This window comes from Delphinus delphis, chromosome 18, assembly GCF_949987515.2.
Source record: "Delphinus delphis chromosome 18, mDelDel1.2, whole genome shotgun sequence".
Lineage (NCBI taxonomy): Eukaryota > Metazoa > Chordata > Mammalia > Artiodactyla > Delphinidae > Delphinus > Delphinus delphis.
In genome coordinates this window covers 28,028,798-28,043,561 of record NC_082700.1, presented here as the reverse complement: position 1 = coordinate 28,043,561, position 14,764 = coordinate 28,028,798, and positions in this window count along the sequence as shown.

Below are 14,764 nucleotides of genomic sequence, written 5' to 3'. Positions count from 1 at the left end.
TGGAAGATAAAATAGTGTAAATAACTACTGCAGAGCAGAATAAAGAAAAAAGAATGAAAAGAATTGAGAACAGTCTCATAGACATCTGGGACAAAATTAAACACACCAACATTAGAATTATAGGGGTCCCAGAGGAAGAAGAGAAAACGAAAGGGACTGAGAAAATATTTGAAGAGATTATAGTTGAAAACTTGCCTACTATGGAAAAGGAAATAGTTAATCAAGTCCAGGAAGCACAGAGAGACCCATACAGAATAAATCCTAGGAGAAACACGCCAAGGCATATATTAATCAAATTATCAAAAACTAAATACAAAGAAAAATTATTAAAAGCAACAAGGGAAAAAAACAAAGAATGCACAAAGGAATCCCCATAAGGATAACAGCTGATCTTTCATCAGAAACTCTGCAAGCCAGAAGGGAATGGTGGGACATATGTAAATTGATGAAAGGGAAAAATCTACAACCAAGATTACTCTACCCAGCAAGAATCTCATTCAGATTTGATGGAGAAATTAAAACTTTTACTGATAAACAAAAACTAAGAGAGTTCAGCACCACCAAACCAGCTTTACAATAAATGCTAAAGGAACTTCTCTAGGGAGGAAACACAAGAGAAGGAAAAGACCTACAATAACAAACCCAAAAGAATTAAGAAAATGGTAATAGGAACATACATATTGATAATAACCTTAAATGTAAATGGATTAAATGCTCCAATTAAAAGACATAGACTGGCTGAATGGATACAAAAACAAGACCAATATATATCATGTCTACAAGAGACCCACTTCAGACCAAAGGACACATACAGACTGAAAGTGAGAGGATGGAAGAAGATATTCCATGCAAATTGAAATCAAAAGAAAGCTGGAGTAGCAATTTTCATATCAGACAAAATACACTTTAAAACAAAGACTATTACAAGGGACAAAGAAGGACACTACATAATGATCAAGGGATCAATCCAAGAAGAAGATTTAACAATTGTAAATATTTATGAACCCAACATAGAAGCACCTCAATACATAAGGCAAATACTAACAACCATAAAAAGGGAAATAGACAATAACACAATAATAGAATTAGACATTTAACACCCTACTTTCGCCAATGGACAGATCTTCCAAAATGAAAATAAACAAGGAGACACAAGCTTTAAATGATATATTAAACAAGATAGACTTCATTGATATTTATAGGACATTCCATCCAAAAACAACAGTATACACTTTCTTCTCAAATGCTTAAGGAAATTTCTCCAGGATAGATCATATCTTGGGTCACAAATCAAGCCTTGGTAAATTTCAGAAAACTGAAATCATATCAAGTATCTTTACTGACCACAATGCTATGAGACTAGATATCAATTACAGGAAGAAATCTGTAAAAAATACAAACACATGGAGGCTAAACAGTGCACTACTGAATAACCAAGAGATCACTGAAGAAATCAAAGAGGAAATCGGAAAATATCTAAAACAAATGACAATGAAAGCATGATGACCCAAAACCTATGGGATGCAGCAAAAGCAGTTCTAAGAGGGAAGTGTATAGCCACAGAATCCTACCTCAAGAAACATGAAACATCTCAAATAAACAGCCTAACTTTACACCTAAAGCAAGTAGAGAAAGAAGAACAAAGAAACCCCAAAGTTAGCAGAAGGAAAGAAATAATAAAGATCAGATCAGAAATAAATGAAAAAGAAATGAAGGATATGATAGCAAAGATCAATAAAACTAAAAGCTGGTTCTTTGAGAAGATAAACAAAAATGATAAACCATTAGCCAGACTCATCAAGAGAAAATAGGAGGAGACTCAAATCAGTAGAATTAGAATTGAAAACGAAGAAGTAACAGCAGACACTGCAGAAATTCACAGGATCATGAGAGATTACTACAAGCAACTCTATGCCAAAAAAATGGACAAACTGTGAGAAATGGACAAGTTCTTAGAAAAGCACAACCTTCCAAGACTGAACCAGGAAGAAATAGAAAATATAAACAGACCAATCACCAGCACTGAAATTGAAACTGTGATTAAAAATCTTGCAAGAAGCTAAAGCCCAGGACCAGAAGGTTTCAAAGGCAAATTCTATCAAGCATTTAGAGAAGAACTAATACCTATCCTTCTCAAAGTCTTCCAAAATATAGCAGAAGGAGGGACACTCCCAAACTCATTCTACGAGGCCACCATCACACAGATACCAAAACCAGACAAAGATACTACAAAAAATAGAAAATTACAGACTAATATCACTGATGAATATACACGCAAATATCCTCCACAAAATAGTAGCAAAAAGAATCCAACAGCACATTAAAAAGATCATACACCATGATCAAGTGGGGTTTGTCCCAGGAATGCAAGGATTCTTCAGTATACACAAATCAATCAATGTGATACACCATATTAACAAATTGAAGGAGAAAAACCATATGATCATCTCAATAGATGCAGGAAAAGCTTTTGACAAAATTCAACATCCAGTTATAATAAAAACCCTGCAGAAAGTAGGCATAGAAGGAACTTTCCTCAACATAATAAAGGCCATATATGACAAACCCACAACCAACAGTGTTCTCAATGGTGAAAAACTGAAACCATTTCCACTAAGATCAGGAACAAGACAAGGTTGCCCACTCTCACCACTATTATTCAACATTGTTTTGGGAGTTTTAGCCACAGCAATCAGAAGAAAAAGAAATGAAAGGAATCCAAATGAGAAAACAAGAAGTAAAGCTGAAACTGTTTGCAGATGACATGATACTGTACATAGAGAATCCTAAAGATGTTACCAAAAAACTATTAGAGCTAATCAATGAATTTGGTAAACTAACAGAAACAAAAATTAATTCATAGAAATCTCTTACATTCCTATGCACTAATGATGAAAAATCTGAAAGTGAAATTAAGGAAACATTCCCACTTACCATTGCAACAAAAAGAGTAAGATACCTAGGAATAAATCTACCTAAGGACACAAAAGATCTGTATGAAGAAAACTATAAAACACTGATGAAAGAAATTAAAGATGATACAAATAGATGGAGAGAAATACCATGTTCTTGGATTGGAAGAATCAATATTATGAAAATGACTATACTACCCAAAGCAATCTACAGATTCAATGCAATTTCTATCAAACTACCAGTGGCATTTTTCACAGACGAGAACAAATAATTTCACAATTTGTATGGAAACACAAAAGACCTTGAATACCCAAAGCACTCTTGAGAAAGAAAACCAGAGCTGATGGAATCAAGCATCCAGACTTCAGACTATACTGCAAAGCTACAGTAATCAAGACAGTATGGTACTGGCACAAAAACAGAAATACAGATCAATGGAACAGAATAGAAAGCCAGAGATAAACTCACACATATATGGTCACCTTATTTTTGATAAAGGCATCAAGGATATACAATGGAGAGAAGACAGCCTTTTCAATAAGTGGTGCTGGGAAAACTGGAGAGCTACATGTAAAAGAATGAAATTAGAACACTCCCTAACACCATACACAAAAATAAACTCAAAATGGATTAAAGACCTAAATGTAAAGCTACACACTATAAAACTCTTAGAGGAAAAGATAGGCAGAACACTCTATGACATAAATTACAGCAAGATCCTTTTTTTACCCACCTCCTAGAGAATTGGAAATAAAAACCAAAATAAACAAATGGGACCTAATGAAACTTAAAAGCTTTTGCACAGCAAAGGAAACCATAAACAAGATGAAAAGACAATCCTCAGAGTAGGAGAATATATTTGCAAATGAAGCAACTGACAAAGGATTAATCTCTGAAATTTACAAGCAGCTCATGTAGCTCAATATCAAAAAAAACAAACAACCCAATCCAAAAATGGGCAAAGACCTAAATAGACATTTCTCCAAAGAATGTATACAGATAACAAACACGTGAAAGAATGCTCAATATCATTAATCATTAGAGAAATGCAAATAAACAGTACAATGAGATATCATTTTACACCAGTCAGAATGACCATCATCAAAATATACAAACAGTAAATGTTGGAGAGGGTGTGGAGAAAATGGAACCCTCTTACACTGTTGGTGGAAATGTAAATTGATACAGTCACTATGGGAACATTATGGAGGTTCCTCAGAAAACTAAGACTAGAACTACCATATGACCCAGCAAACCCATTCCTAGGCATATACCCTGAGAAAACCATAATTCAAAAAGAGTCATGTACCACAATGTTCATTGCAGCTCTATTTACAATAGCCAGGACGTGGAAGCAACCTAAGTGTCCATCAACAGATGAATGGATAAAGAAGAGGTGGCACATATATACAATGGAATATTACTCAGCCATAAAAAGAAACAAAATTGAGTTATTTGTATTGAGGTGGATGAACCTAGAATCTGTCATACAGAGTGAAGTAAGTCAGAAAGAGGAAAAGAAATACTGTATGCTACCATATATATATGAAATCTAAAAAAAAAAAAAAAAAAGAAAAGAAAAAATGATCATGAACAACCTAGGGGCAGGACGGGAAAAAGGATGCAGACCTACTAGAGAATGGACTTGAGGACATGCGGAGGGGGAATGGTAATCTGGAACAAAGTGAGAGAGTGGCATGGACATATATACACTACCATATGTAAAACTGATAGTTAGTGGGAAGCAGCTGCATAGCACAGGGAGATCACCTCGGTGCTTTGTGACCACCTAGAGAGGTGGGATAGGGAGGGTGGGAGAGAGGGAGACGTAGGAGGGAAGAGATATGGGGATAAACGTATATGTGCAGCTGGTTCACTTTGTTATAATGTAGAAACTAACATCATTGTAAAGCAGTTATACTCTAATAAAGATGTTTAAAAAAAAGCTACCCTAAGACAAAAGAAAACACTATAAAATATAAAATACAGTTAATATATATTTGATTGACTAAATGTGAAAGCAAGTTTATATCAAGGTCTGGGGATATGGAGAACTTCATGCTTTCCTTGAACTCATTCATCCAAACTGGAAACAAAATTAGCAGTATTTAATCAATTTTAAAATGATCATTCCCTGTGAGGGAGCACGAGCAATTCTTCTACTTGTTGTGTACCACAGCAAAGCTCTTACACAGATCCCCAAAGAGGTGGATACTTGGGTCTTCATGGAAGCTTTATTTGTGGTAGCAATGAGATAGTAGCATATCAAGGAAATAGATATGAGAAATATGCAATATGTTACATGCCTTTGACAGTAGAGTGTGATATAAGCACAAGTCCTGAGTTAGACTATTAGCAATATGGGTACATCTTGAAAACTGTGGAATACAATAAGTATCAAATTGAACGCAATTTCTATCACAATAACAATAATACAAATTAAAAGATATATACAAACCACACTACTCATAATTTCAAGGATAATGACAATGTCATATGAGCCAATAGAGTGAGCATATATGGGAAATTTCTCTAATGGGAGAGATGACAAGAGGAGAAGCAATAAAATAAAATAAAAATATGTGTGGTGCCTTCCACAGATGAAAAATAAAGTGCTTTTAAAGAGGCATATGATGAGTTCAACACTAAAAATTATATTAGCACATAGCGGTTTCATTAAAAATTTGTGTGGAAACTTTATACTGAGATTTAAAATCATTAATAATTCATGTATTTCTACCAATAGCACTCTATTGTTTGAACATAAATAAAGTTAAATAAAATCAACAAAAATATGAGAAAGTAAATTAAAATTTATTTACCAGTTTTCCATATTTTTTAGGAGCAGACTCACACGTTTTAATTAATATGCATATTACTTTGATTGTAAGGTTTTCAAATAATTATAGAAAAATCTGATAATAGTATTTGCTTAAGAATAAGTGATTCAGTTGTTAAAACTATCAAAGTTAATTTTAGAATAAAGGATATCATATGCTTTTACAAATTATTAAAAGGAATTCTACAGATGGTTTATTTTATTAAATATAACACTATCAATCAATCTTACCAATCTAATCAATTTAACAATCTGTTTAAATGGTAAAATGATTTAAAACCCCACTCTTGGGCTTCCCTGGTGGTGCAGTGGTTGAGAGTCAGCCTGTTGATGCAGGGGACATGGGTTCGTGCTCTGGTCTGGGAAGATCCCACATGCCGCAGAGTGGCTGGGCCCGTGAGCCATGGCCACTGAGCCTGCGTGTCCGGGGCCTGTGCTCCGCAATGGGAGAGGCCACAACAGTGAGAGGCCTGCGTACCGCAAAAAAAAAAAAAAAAAAAAACCCACTCTACCTATAATAACTACTTAATATTTACAGGAAAACACATTTCCTGTAAAGACGAATTTTAAGTTATTATTTCTATATATTGATGGAGATATTAGTAGAGTGTAAAACAAATTGTTTTGGAAGTGAAATATGTGACACTACTTCCTATACATCCATAGAAAAGTCACCTAAGTCTTCTGAGTTTCAGACTCCTCACCTGAAGCCCAAACATATTTATTATTTATCTTTTTTTAAAAAAAAGAATAATTATAAAAATTTTAAAAATTAGAAAATAAAGCTAAAATGTATGATTTCATTTAGTCAACAGTGTTTTAGCACATATATACATGTTTTCATTAACTTATTTATTAACTTACTAATCATGCAAGCATGCATATCTCACTATTGACAATACATTTACTCTGTTCTGATTTCAGCAATATCTCCCTTAAATTCTTCTTTCATATTATAGCCAAGGGGTTCATTTTATCCCTCTATACATGTATATTGCTCTTTTTCACTAATAGAATAAAATTTAATATTTCACATATCAAACAAGGCCCCAACAAAACTCAATACTACTTATCCCTTCAGGTTTATCTTTCAACATTCTTTCCTTAAGTATTACATGTTTGTGTCTGGCTACCTACATCACACATTATAATGTACTGGTGCTTTTTCTTATGCTTTTCTTACAGACTTGAATTCATTTTCCATTTATCTTTGCCTTTACAACACTTCCAATTCTCTGCAAAATATAAATGTCATCATATATACTAGAAAGTTTCCTAGCCTTGAGATTTTGACTTTAATGCCCCAAATTTTATGTTCCTCAAGTCTTGCCTCTAACTTCATACTTACTTAATAACAATAAAATTTACACTGTAGATTTATATGTCAACCTCCCCCTTTGAGTAATAATTCACCAAAGAGCAAGGCCTTTTCCTATCAATATGTATATTACTAGTCATAATATATTGCCTAGAAATGAACATGAGCACAATAATTAATTTTAATTCAATAAGTAAATCAATATATTAGAAATTAACATGGCAAATGCATTCAATAAATCCAAAGAACTCTACAAGCTTAAAGCCCAAATTAATTGAATTAAAACTCCAGATTTCCACTTGATTTTCAAAGATGGCATGCAAAGATGCAAAGGAGCATTACCCTGTCAAGTTGGCTATACTCATGAACAAACAAATATTCTTAATTATCTGATACTTTAGAAATGATTTACACATCTTTTATGCTTTTATAAAGCACTTAGAAAAACATCATTGAAGAAATATGAAATAATGTTATAGTACGCTAATACTACATGTCTATATGTGTTGTAAAAATATGCTGATTAGTCTGGGACATTTTCAACAAAATTATACTTTCTTCTGTGTCTTATAAAAATCATGTCAAAAACATAAGTTTTCTGGCAATGCTGAGCCATCTGTTTTGTTCAGATCTTATCATTGCTTTGCTCTGTGCAACAATAATTAAGTATGTCGGCAGTAGGAGAAATAACAGTTGGATTTCTTTAGAAGATTAACAGCATGAACAGTACAGCTAAGAAGGGAATTTTCCCACAGATTCCAAAAATATCCCACCTTTATAACTTTATAGCAGAGGAACTTATAGAGCCACCCACTCTCTCCTATCTACCACCAAATGGTCACAAAATCTTCAATGCATGCAGCACTTTCCAGAGGGTCGTTTTTTTCTTCTGAAACAAGAATGGTTACTACTGTTATATTACCTCTATCTTATAATTGTCATTTTTATCTTCTTTTTTCTTATTTCTATCTTTGTATTTTATATCATTTCTTTTCTTTTCTCATTCCCTTTAATCTGGCATCTATTTTTAGGTACATCTATTTAAAATAATTTAAAATTTTGGCATCTGACACCAAAAACACAGGCGACAAAAGCAAAAATAAGCAAGGGGGAACTAAAATGTTTCTGAACAATAGAGGAAACAAGCAACACATGAAAAAGCAAAGTGGAAGAAAAATATTTGCAAACCATATATCTTATAAAAGGGTTAAAAATGCAACATATGTAAGGAACTCATACAACTCAATAGCAAAAAAACAAACCTCATTATAAAATTGGCAAAAGACCTGAATAGACATTTCTCCAAAGAAGACATACAAATGGCCAACAACAAATGACTAACAGATATATAAAATGTGCTCTACATCACCTATCATCAGGAAAGTCAGGAAAATACAAATCAAAACTACAATGAGATATCACCTTACATCTCTTAGGATGTCCATTATCAAAAATAATAATAATATGTGTAGGTGAGGATGTGGAGTAAAGAGAAACTTTGTACACTGTTGAGGGAAATTGGTGCAGCCACTACAGAAAACAGTATAGATTTTCCTCAAAAAATTAAAAATAGAATTACTATATGATTCAACAGCCTCACTTCTGGGTATATATTCAAAGGAATTGAAAGCAGGAGCTCTAAGAGATATCTCTACTCCCATGTTTATTTCAGCATTATTCACAATATCCAAGACATGGAAACAACCTAAATGTCCACTGATGGATAAAAGAATAAAGAAAATGTAGTATGTGCATACAATGGAATATTACTCAGCCTTAAAAAAAAGTAAATTCTGCCATTTGTGACAACATGGATAAACCTGGAGGACACTATGCTAAGTAAAAAAGCCAGAAACAAAAGAACAAATATTACATGATACCACATATATAAGGTATCTAAAATAGTGAAACTCATAGAAGCAGAGAGTTGTCAGTAGGATGGTGGTTGCCAGGGCCTAGAGGTGGGGAGAAACAGCAAAGTATTAGTCAAAGGGTATGAAACAGCATAGTGCCTAAAGTTAACAGTATTGTATTGTATACTTAAAAACTTACTAAGAAGGTAGATCTTATGTTGTGCTCTTTTCATAAAAAATAAAATAATGATAAAGAAGATGGGAGAAAACTTTTGGAGGTGATGGATATGTTTATGGCATAGATTCTGATGAAGTTTTCACAGGCATATATTATCTACAAACTCATCAAGTTCTATACATTAAATATTTAAAGCTTTTCGTATGTCAATCATACCTCAATAAAGTGGTTTAAAATTTTTTATTTGCATCTTTCAACTGAACCTCAAATGTATACTTTTGTTCTTAAAAATATGTTTCCTCCATTGTTTCCTAAGAAGCTGCCTTAATTTGCAATCAGTCTTAACATTTAGATTAACATCTTGGTTTTGATTAGAGACAGAGTAATATTTTATATAGAAGATTCTGTTTACATGACCGAAGGATTTCTCTAATATTGCATAAGAATCAAGTTCAAATATTCTAATTTTGTTATAAATTGTTGAGTATTACACATTTCTTAATTTTCTCATCACATCAATACTATGCTCAGTTTTCTTCAAATTTTTAACTCCAAATTTGAGGTATATATATATTTGTAAATTTATTAAGTTTTAATCCATAGTTAAGTTATACCAAATTCATTCTTGCTATCTAGATTAAATTAGAAATTTTAATTCAAAATCCTGATTTGGCATGTTTCATATAAATATCAAGATTTTTCAGTTGAATTTTTCAGTAATTGTATCTGTTTGGTTTTATATAAAAATAAAATACAAGTACGTATGTCACTTTCTTGTATTTTGTATACTTAGTTTTTGTGTCTGTGTTTATGTATGTGTGTATGTTTCCTTCTTGAAGCCTGCCACAAAGTAAATACATGATCACAAATACATATAGTCAGAGTTCTGTAAAGGGCAAACTATTTTAAATCATGTTACAATTCTTGCTTGCTACAACCTTCAGCAATTTGTAAGATATATTGCAATGAAAATTCCAACTGAAAAAAGTTATTCCCTGGGCATCTCTCACAATATTTTGTGTATTATATCTAGTGTTTCTTTCTTACAAAATACTTTTGGATTTTCTATCTGAAAATTGACATTTTGGTTTTTATTTTTTTTAATCAATTCAAATTTGGGACTAAATACAAAATTTCATTTTCTACACTTTTATGAAAACATATCAAAAAGAAAGCCATCATCCAAGAATATGGAGGAAAGATTGAAATATGCTTTTATAATGACAAGTTAAAGTAAAAACATACATATGTGTACATATTTATACATATTATTTTAAAATTTTGATTATAGGCTAATTTTATTGGACATTTTTCCAACTAAATGTAAGCTATTGATTGCCTCATGACTATGACTTTCTTTAAATAACCCCATTAATACTCTGAGTTAACATTTATGAAATCTAGCATTCTATAGATCTATTTTAAAAGTTAATTTTGTTCTCTGCCATATATTATGCTGTTAAACATATCCAGTGAATTATTATATTTTTAATTCAGTTTTTTTTATTCAGTCATAATTTCTATTTGTTTCTTTTTTCATAGTTTCTACTTCTCTGCTAAGTTTTTCTGTATTTTCTTTCATCATAAGTGTATTTCATCCCTACCTTTGTATTCAATACGATATCCTTGTAACCTTTTAATGAATCATTCTTTTATTCTTATACTTGTTGAAATGGTTTCTCTTACTAATTCTTTAATAATAGAATAATAGCCAACCTTTATTGAATGACTAGTATATACCAAACATCATTATACTACACTATATTATCTATTCACATATACAGGAATACTGTGCTTTCTTTTTTTTTTTTTTTTTGCACTTCACAGATACTATGTTTTTTAAAAATGAAAGGTTTGTGATTAACATGCATTAAACAAATCTATAGGTGTCATTTTCCAACAGCTCACTTTGTGTCTCTATCTCACATTTTGGTAATTCTCACAATAGTTCAAAGTTTTTCATTATTATTATGTTTGTTATGGTGATCTGTGGTCAGTGATCTTTGATAATGTTCTTTCAAAAAGATTATGACTTGATAAAGGCTCAGATGATGGTTAGCATTTCTTAGCAATAAAATATTTTTTAATTAAGGTATGTACATTGTTGTTTTAGACATAATGCTATTACACACATAATAGACTACAGTATAGTGTAAACATAACTTTTATATGAACTGGGAACACAAAAAATTACATGACTTGCTTTATTGTGATATTTGCTTTATTGTGGTGGTCTGGAATCAAACCTGTAGTATCTCCAAGGTATCCCTGTATTATATACTATACTATTATATATTCTGTACTATAAAATATGTATTATTTATCCTAGTTTTGTTTATCACAGAATAGTGTAGCACAGTCTTGAGAGCCAAATTCCTGAGGTTATATTTCAGTTTACTCACTGCATCATAGATGACTGGGTAACAACTAGAGATTCATTTCCCTTCCATAGTAAGAATCTTTTTTCTTGAAAGTGGCTGCCTTACTAAGAAACATATTTTATCATATCTTCTAATTTCTCATATCTCATAGAGGAGGATGTGGACTTAGGTTTGTCTAATGTAACATGTGTCAATTCCAGGTCCCAGTTAAGTGTGTTGTTTGATTTCCTCATGCTTTCTTCTCTCTGACTGCAGACTCAGTGGTGTCAGGGTCAACTAGAAACCACAAGATGGCAGAGGTACAACATGGCATCAGCTAGTGACCTTCACTTCCACTTCAAGGAGGGCTTTGTAGGGGAGCCAACTGACCAGAAATATTTCCATTGGCTTTGACCTAAATAAAACCAAACCTTTATTTTATTATTTCACTGAGATTTGGGACTTGTTTGTTATAGCAGTTAACCAATACTGATTAAAGTATGACCTTTTACAAATTATTTACCCTTGTGATAACACAGATTCACTATTTATTAAATAAGCATATTGAATAATTAAATAAATTCATCTATGTGGACCACATAGATTAGATTTTGGTGCATAGTAAGCACTACATAATTACTTGTTATAATAATTATTTGTAGTAGTAATGTAAATTTATGTGGCATGTACTATACCAATTATGCACATAGGGAAATTGGTCAATCAACTAGCAGCTCCTTTTGAGTCTCTTCAGTTTGTAAGCAATTATAAAACATGGTAAGTGGAAATTAAAACAATATGCTAGATGTAATCTGATCATTTCTTCACAAATTCTAATGTATAAAGTAAAATATTCTCAAATATCATAAGTGAAAACAACCTCAAAGTCTTGAGCAGATTAATTCTTAATAAAAAGCATTATGGGGGCTTCCCTGGTGGTGCAGTGGTTGAGAGTCCACCTGCCGATGCAGGGGACATGGGTTCGTGCCCCGGTCCAGGAAGATCCCGCATGCCACGGAGCGGCTGGGCCTGTGAGCTATGGCTGCTGGGCCTGCGTGTCCGGAGCCTATGCTCCGCAACGGGAGAGGCCACAACAGTGAGAGGCCCGTGTATCGCAAAAAAAAAAAAAAAAAAAAAGCATTATAAAGACTACCCAAAATACCATTGCATTATCCTTGGTTTCAAGGAACTTTTGTGTTTAGTTAAATAAATGTTAGTTTATATTGAGTGGCACAATTACTGAAAAAAACTATAGCAAGTCTTGAGTGAGTATTATTTTTATCTGTTTAGACTTGATTTTCAGTAGAATTGAATCTGAAAATTAAATTCAACTAAAGCAAGTTATGTTTGTGAAGGTGAGTATTACACAGATGGACTGTGGAGCATTTTATATGTAGGCTGTGGGAGGAGTAGAGAGAACTACAGAATCCAAAGAGAAAAGGATGATAGTAGATGGTCTTATCCCAGATCCTACTGTGAACAATGTGATTCTTATTTCCAAGGCTTTGAATTAGTCAATCTTTAAGAATAGGTTTTTTATAGACTTTTTTTTTTAAAGCTTACCTTCATTTGAAAATGTCTTTATTTCCCTGTCATTTCTGAAAGATAGTTTCAAAGAATAAAAAATTTGAGGTTGACAGTACTTTTCATCCAACAATGGAAAAAGATTGTGCTACTTCCTTCTGCCTCTTTACTTTCAAATAGGAAATCTACACTTATTCAAATTAATGTTCCCCTATAAGTAATGTGTCATTTCTTTCTGGCTGTTTTCCAGATTTTTTTTTGTCTTTAGTTTTCAAAATTGAATTATTGTATGTCTGGGGAGGAATTCTTTTAGTTTTTTTCATTTTAGGGTTTGCTAAGTGTTTTGAATCTGTGGGTTATTTATTTTTCCAAATGTAGGACGTTTTCAGCCATTACTTCTTCAGACCCCCTTTTAGGTATATTCTCCTTCTTCTCTTCTCTATGACTCTGATGACACACATGGTGTACCCTTTGTTATTAACACATTGTTCCTAAGGCTTTGTCCATTTTTTTAGTCCATACTTGTTCAGATTATGTGAATTATATTTTCTTTCCACAAGTTTACTGATTCTATCTATGTCATTTCCGGTCTACTACTAAACCAACTGAGTGAAATTTTTGTTTTGTATTTTTTGTTCTGTAATTTACATTTGGTTTTTTATAACATATTAATTTGCAGAGTTTTTTAATTTATTTCAGGAGAATCTTTAATTTATTGTTGAAACATTTTGAAGATATCTGTTTTAAAACACTTGTCAGATACTCCCAACATCTGATTCATCTTAGTGTTAACACCTATTGTGATTTATTTTTCCAGTTTCTTCGTAAGATGAGTGATTTTTTTATGATAGCCTGGACATTTTGCCTATTATATCATTTGACTTGGATCTTATGTAAATATTTTATTTTAGCAGGAATTCAATGTTTAGGTTTAACAAACATGTCTTGCCTTACTCTTGTGTGCTTTGGTTCCAAAGACATTTTCATTTTCAGAGACTTTGCCAGGTAATTTTGGATTTCTTCAGTTATATGCTACCTCTGGGAAATCCAAAGACCCCTGCTGTTTTATGATGGTAGTGAGAGGTTTTCCCCAGTTTGAGCTGTCCAGTGTCTTTAGGTGGGTATGATAGACAAAACAATGGCTCCTCAAAGATGTTAACATCCTAACCCCTGGAACTTGTGAATATGTTATATTACATGGCAAAAGGTGTTTGAACATGTGGCTAAGTTATGGGTCTTGAGATGAGAAGAATATCCTGGATGATCTGGGGAGGCCCAGTGTAATCACAAGGATCTTTAAACAATTGAGACAGAGAGTCAGAGGAGACACAACAGGCAGAGAATCGGAGTGGTAAACTTTGAAATAGAAGAAGGAGCTGCAGGCTGAGAATTTCAGATGTCCTCTAGAACCTGAAAAAGGCAAGGAAATAATTCTTCCCTAGAGCCTCCAAAATAAATGTAACCATGCCCTTACCTTGATTTTAAGATTTCAGACCCCAAAGCAGTAAGATAATAAATTTGAGTTGTTTTAAGACAATATTTTGGTAATGCTTATAGTAGCAATGAATAATGAAGTGGGACACTGCTATTACAAAAACTAAAAATGTGGAAGTGGCTTTGCAATTGGGTAATAGGTAGAGGCTGAAAGAGTTTTAAGGAGCATGATAGAAAAAACCTTGATTTCCTTGAAGAGATTGTTAGTAGAAATATGGATATTAACCACTTTGTTAGTAAGTAAGCAGTAGGAAGTGTAGAACATGATAGATAACATGATTTTCT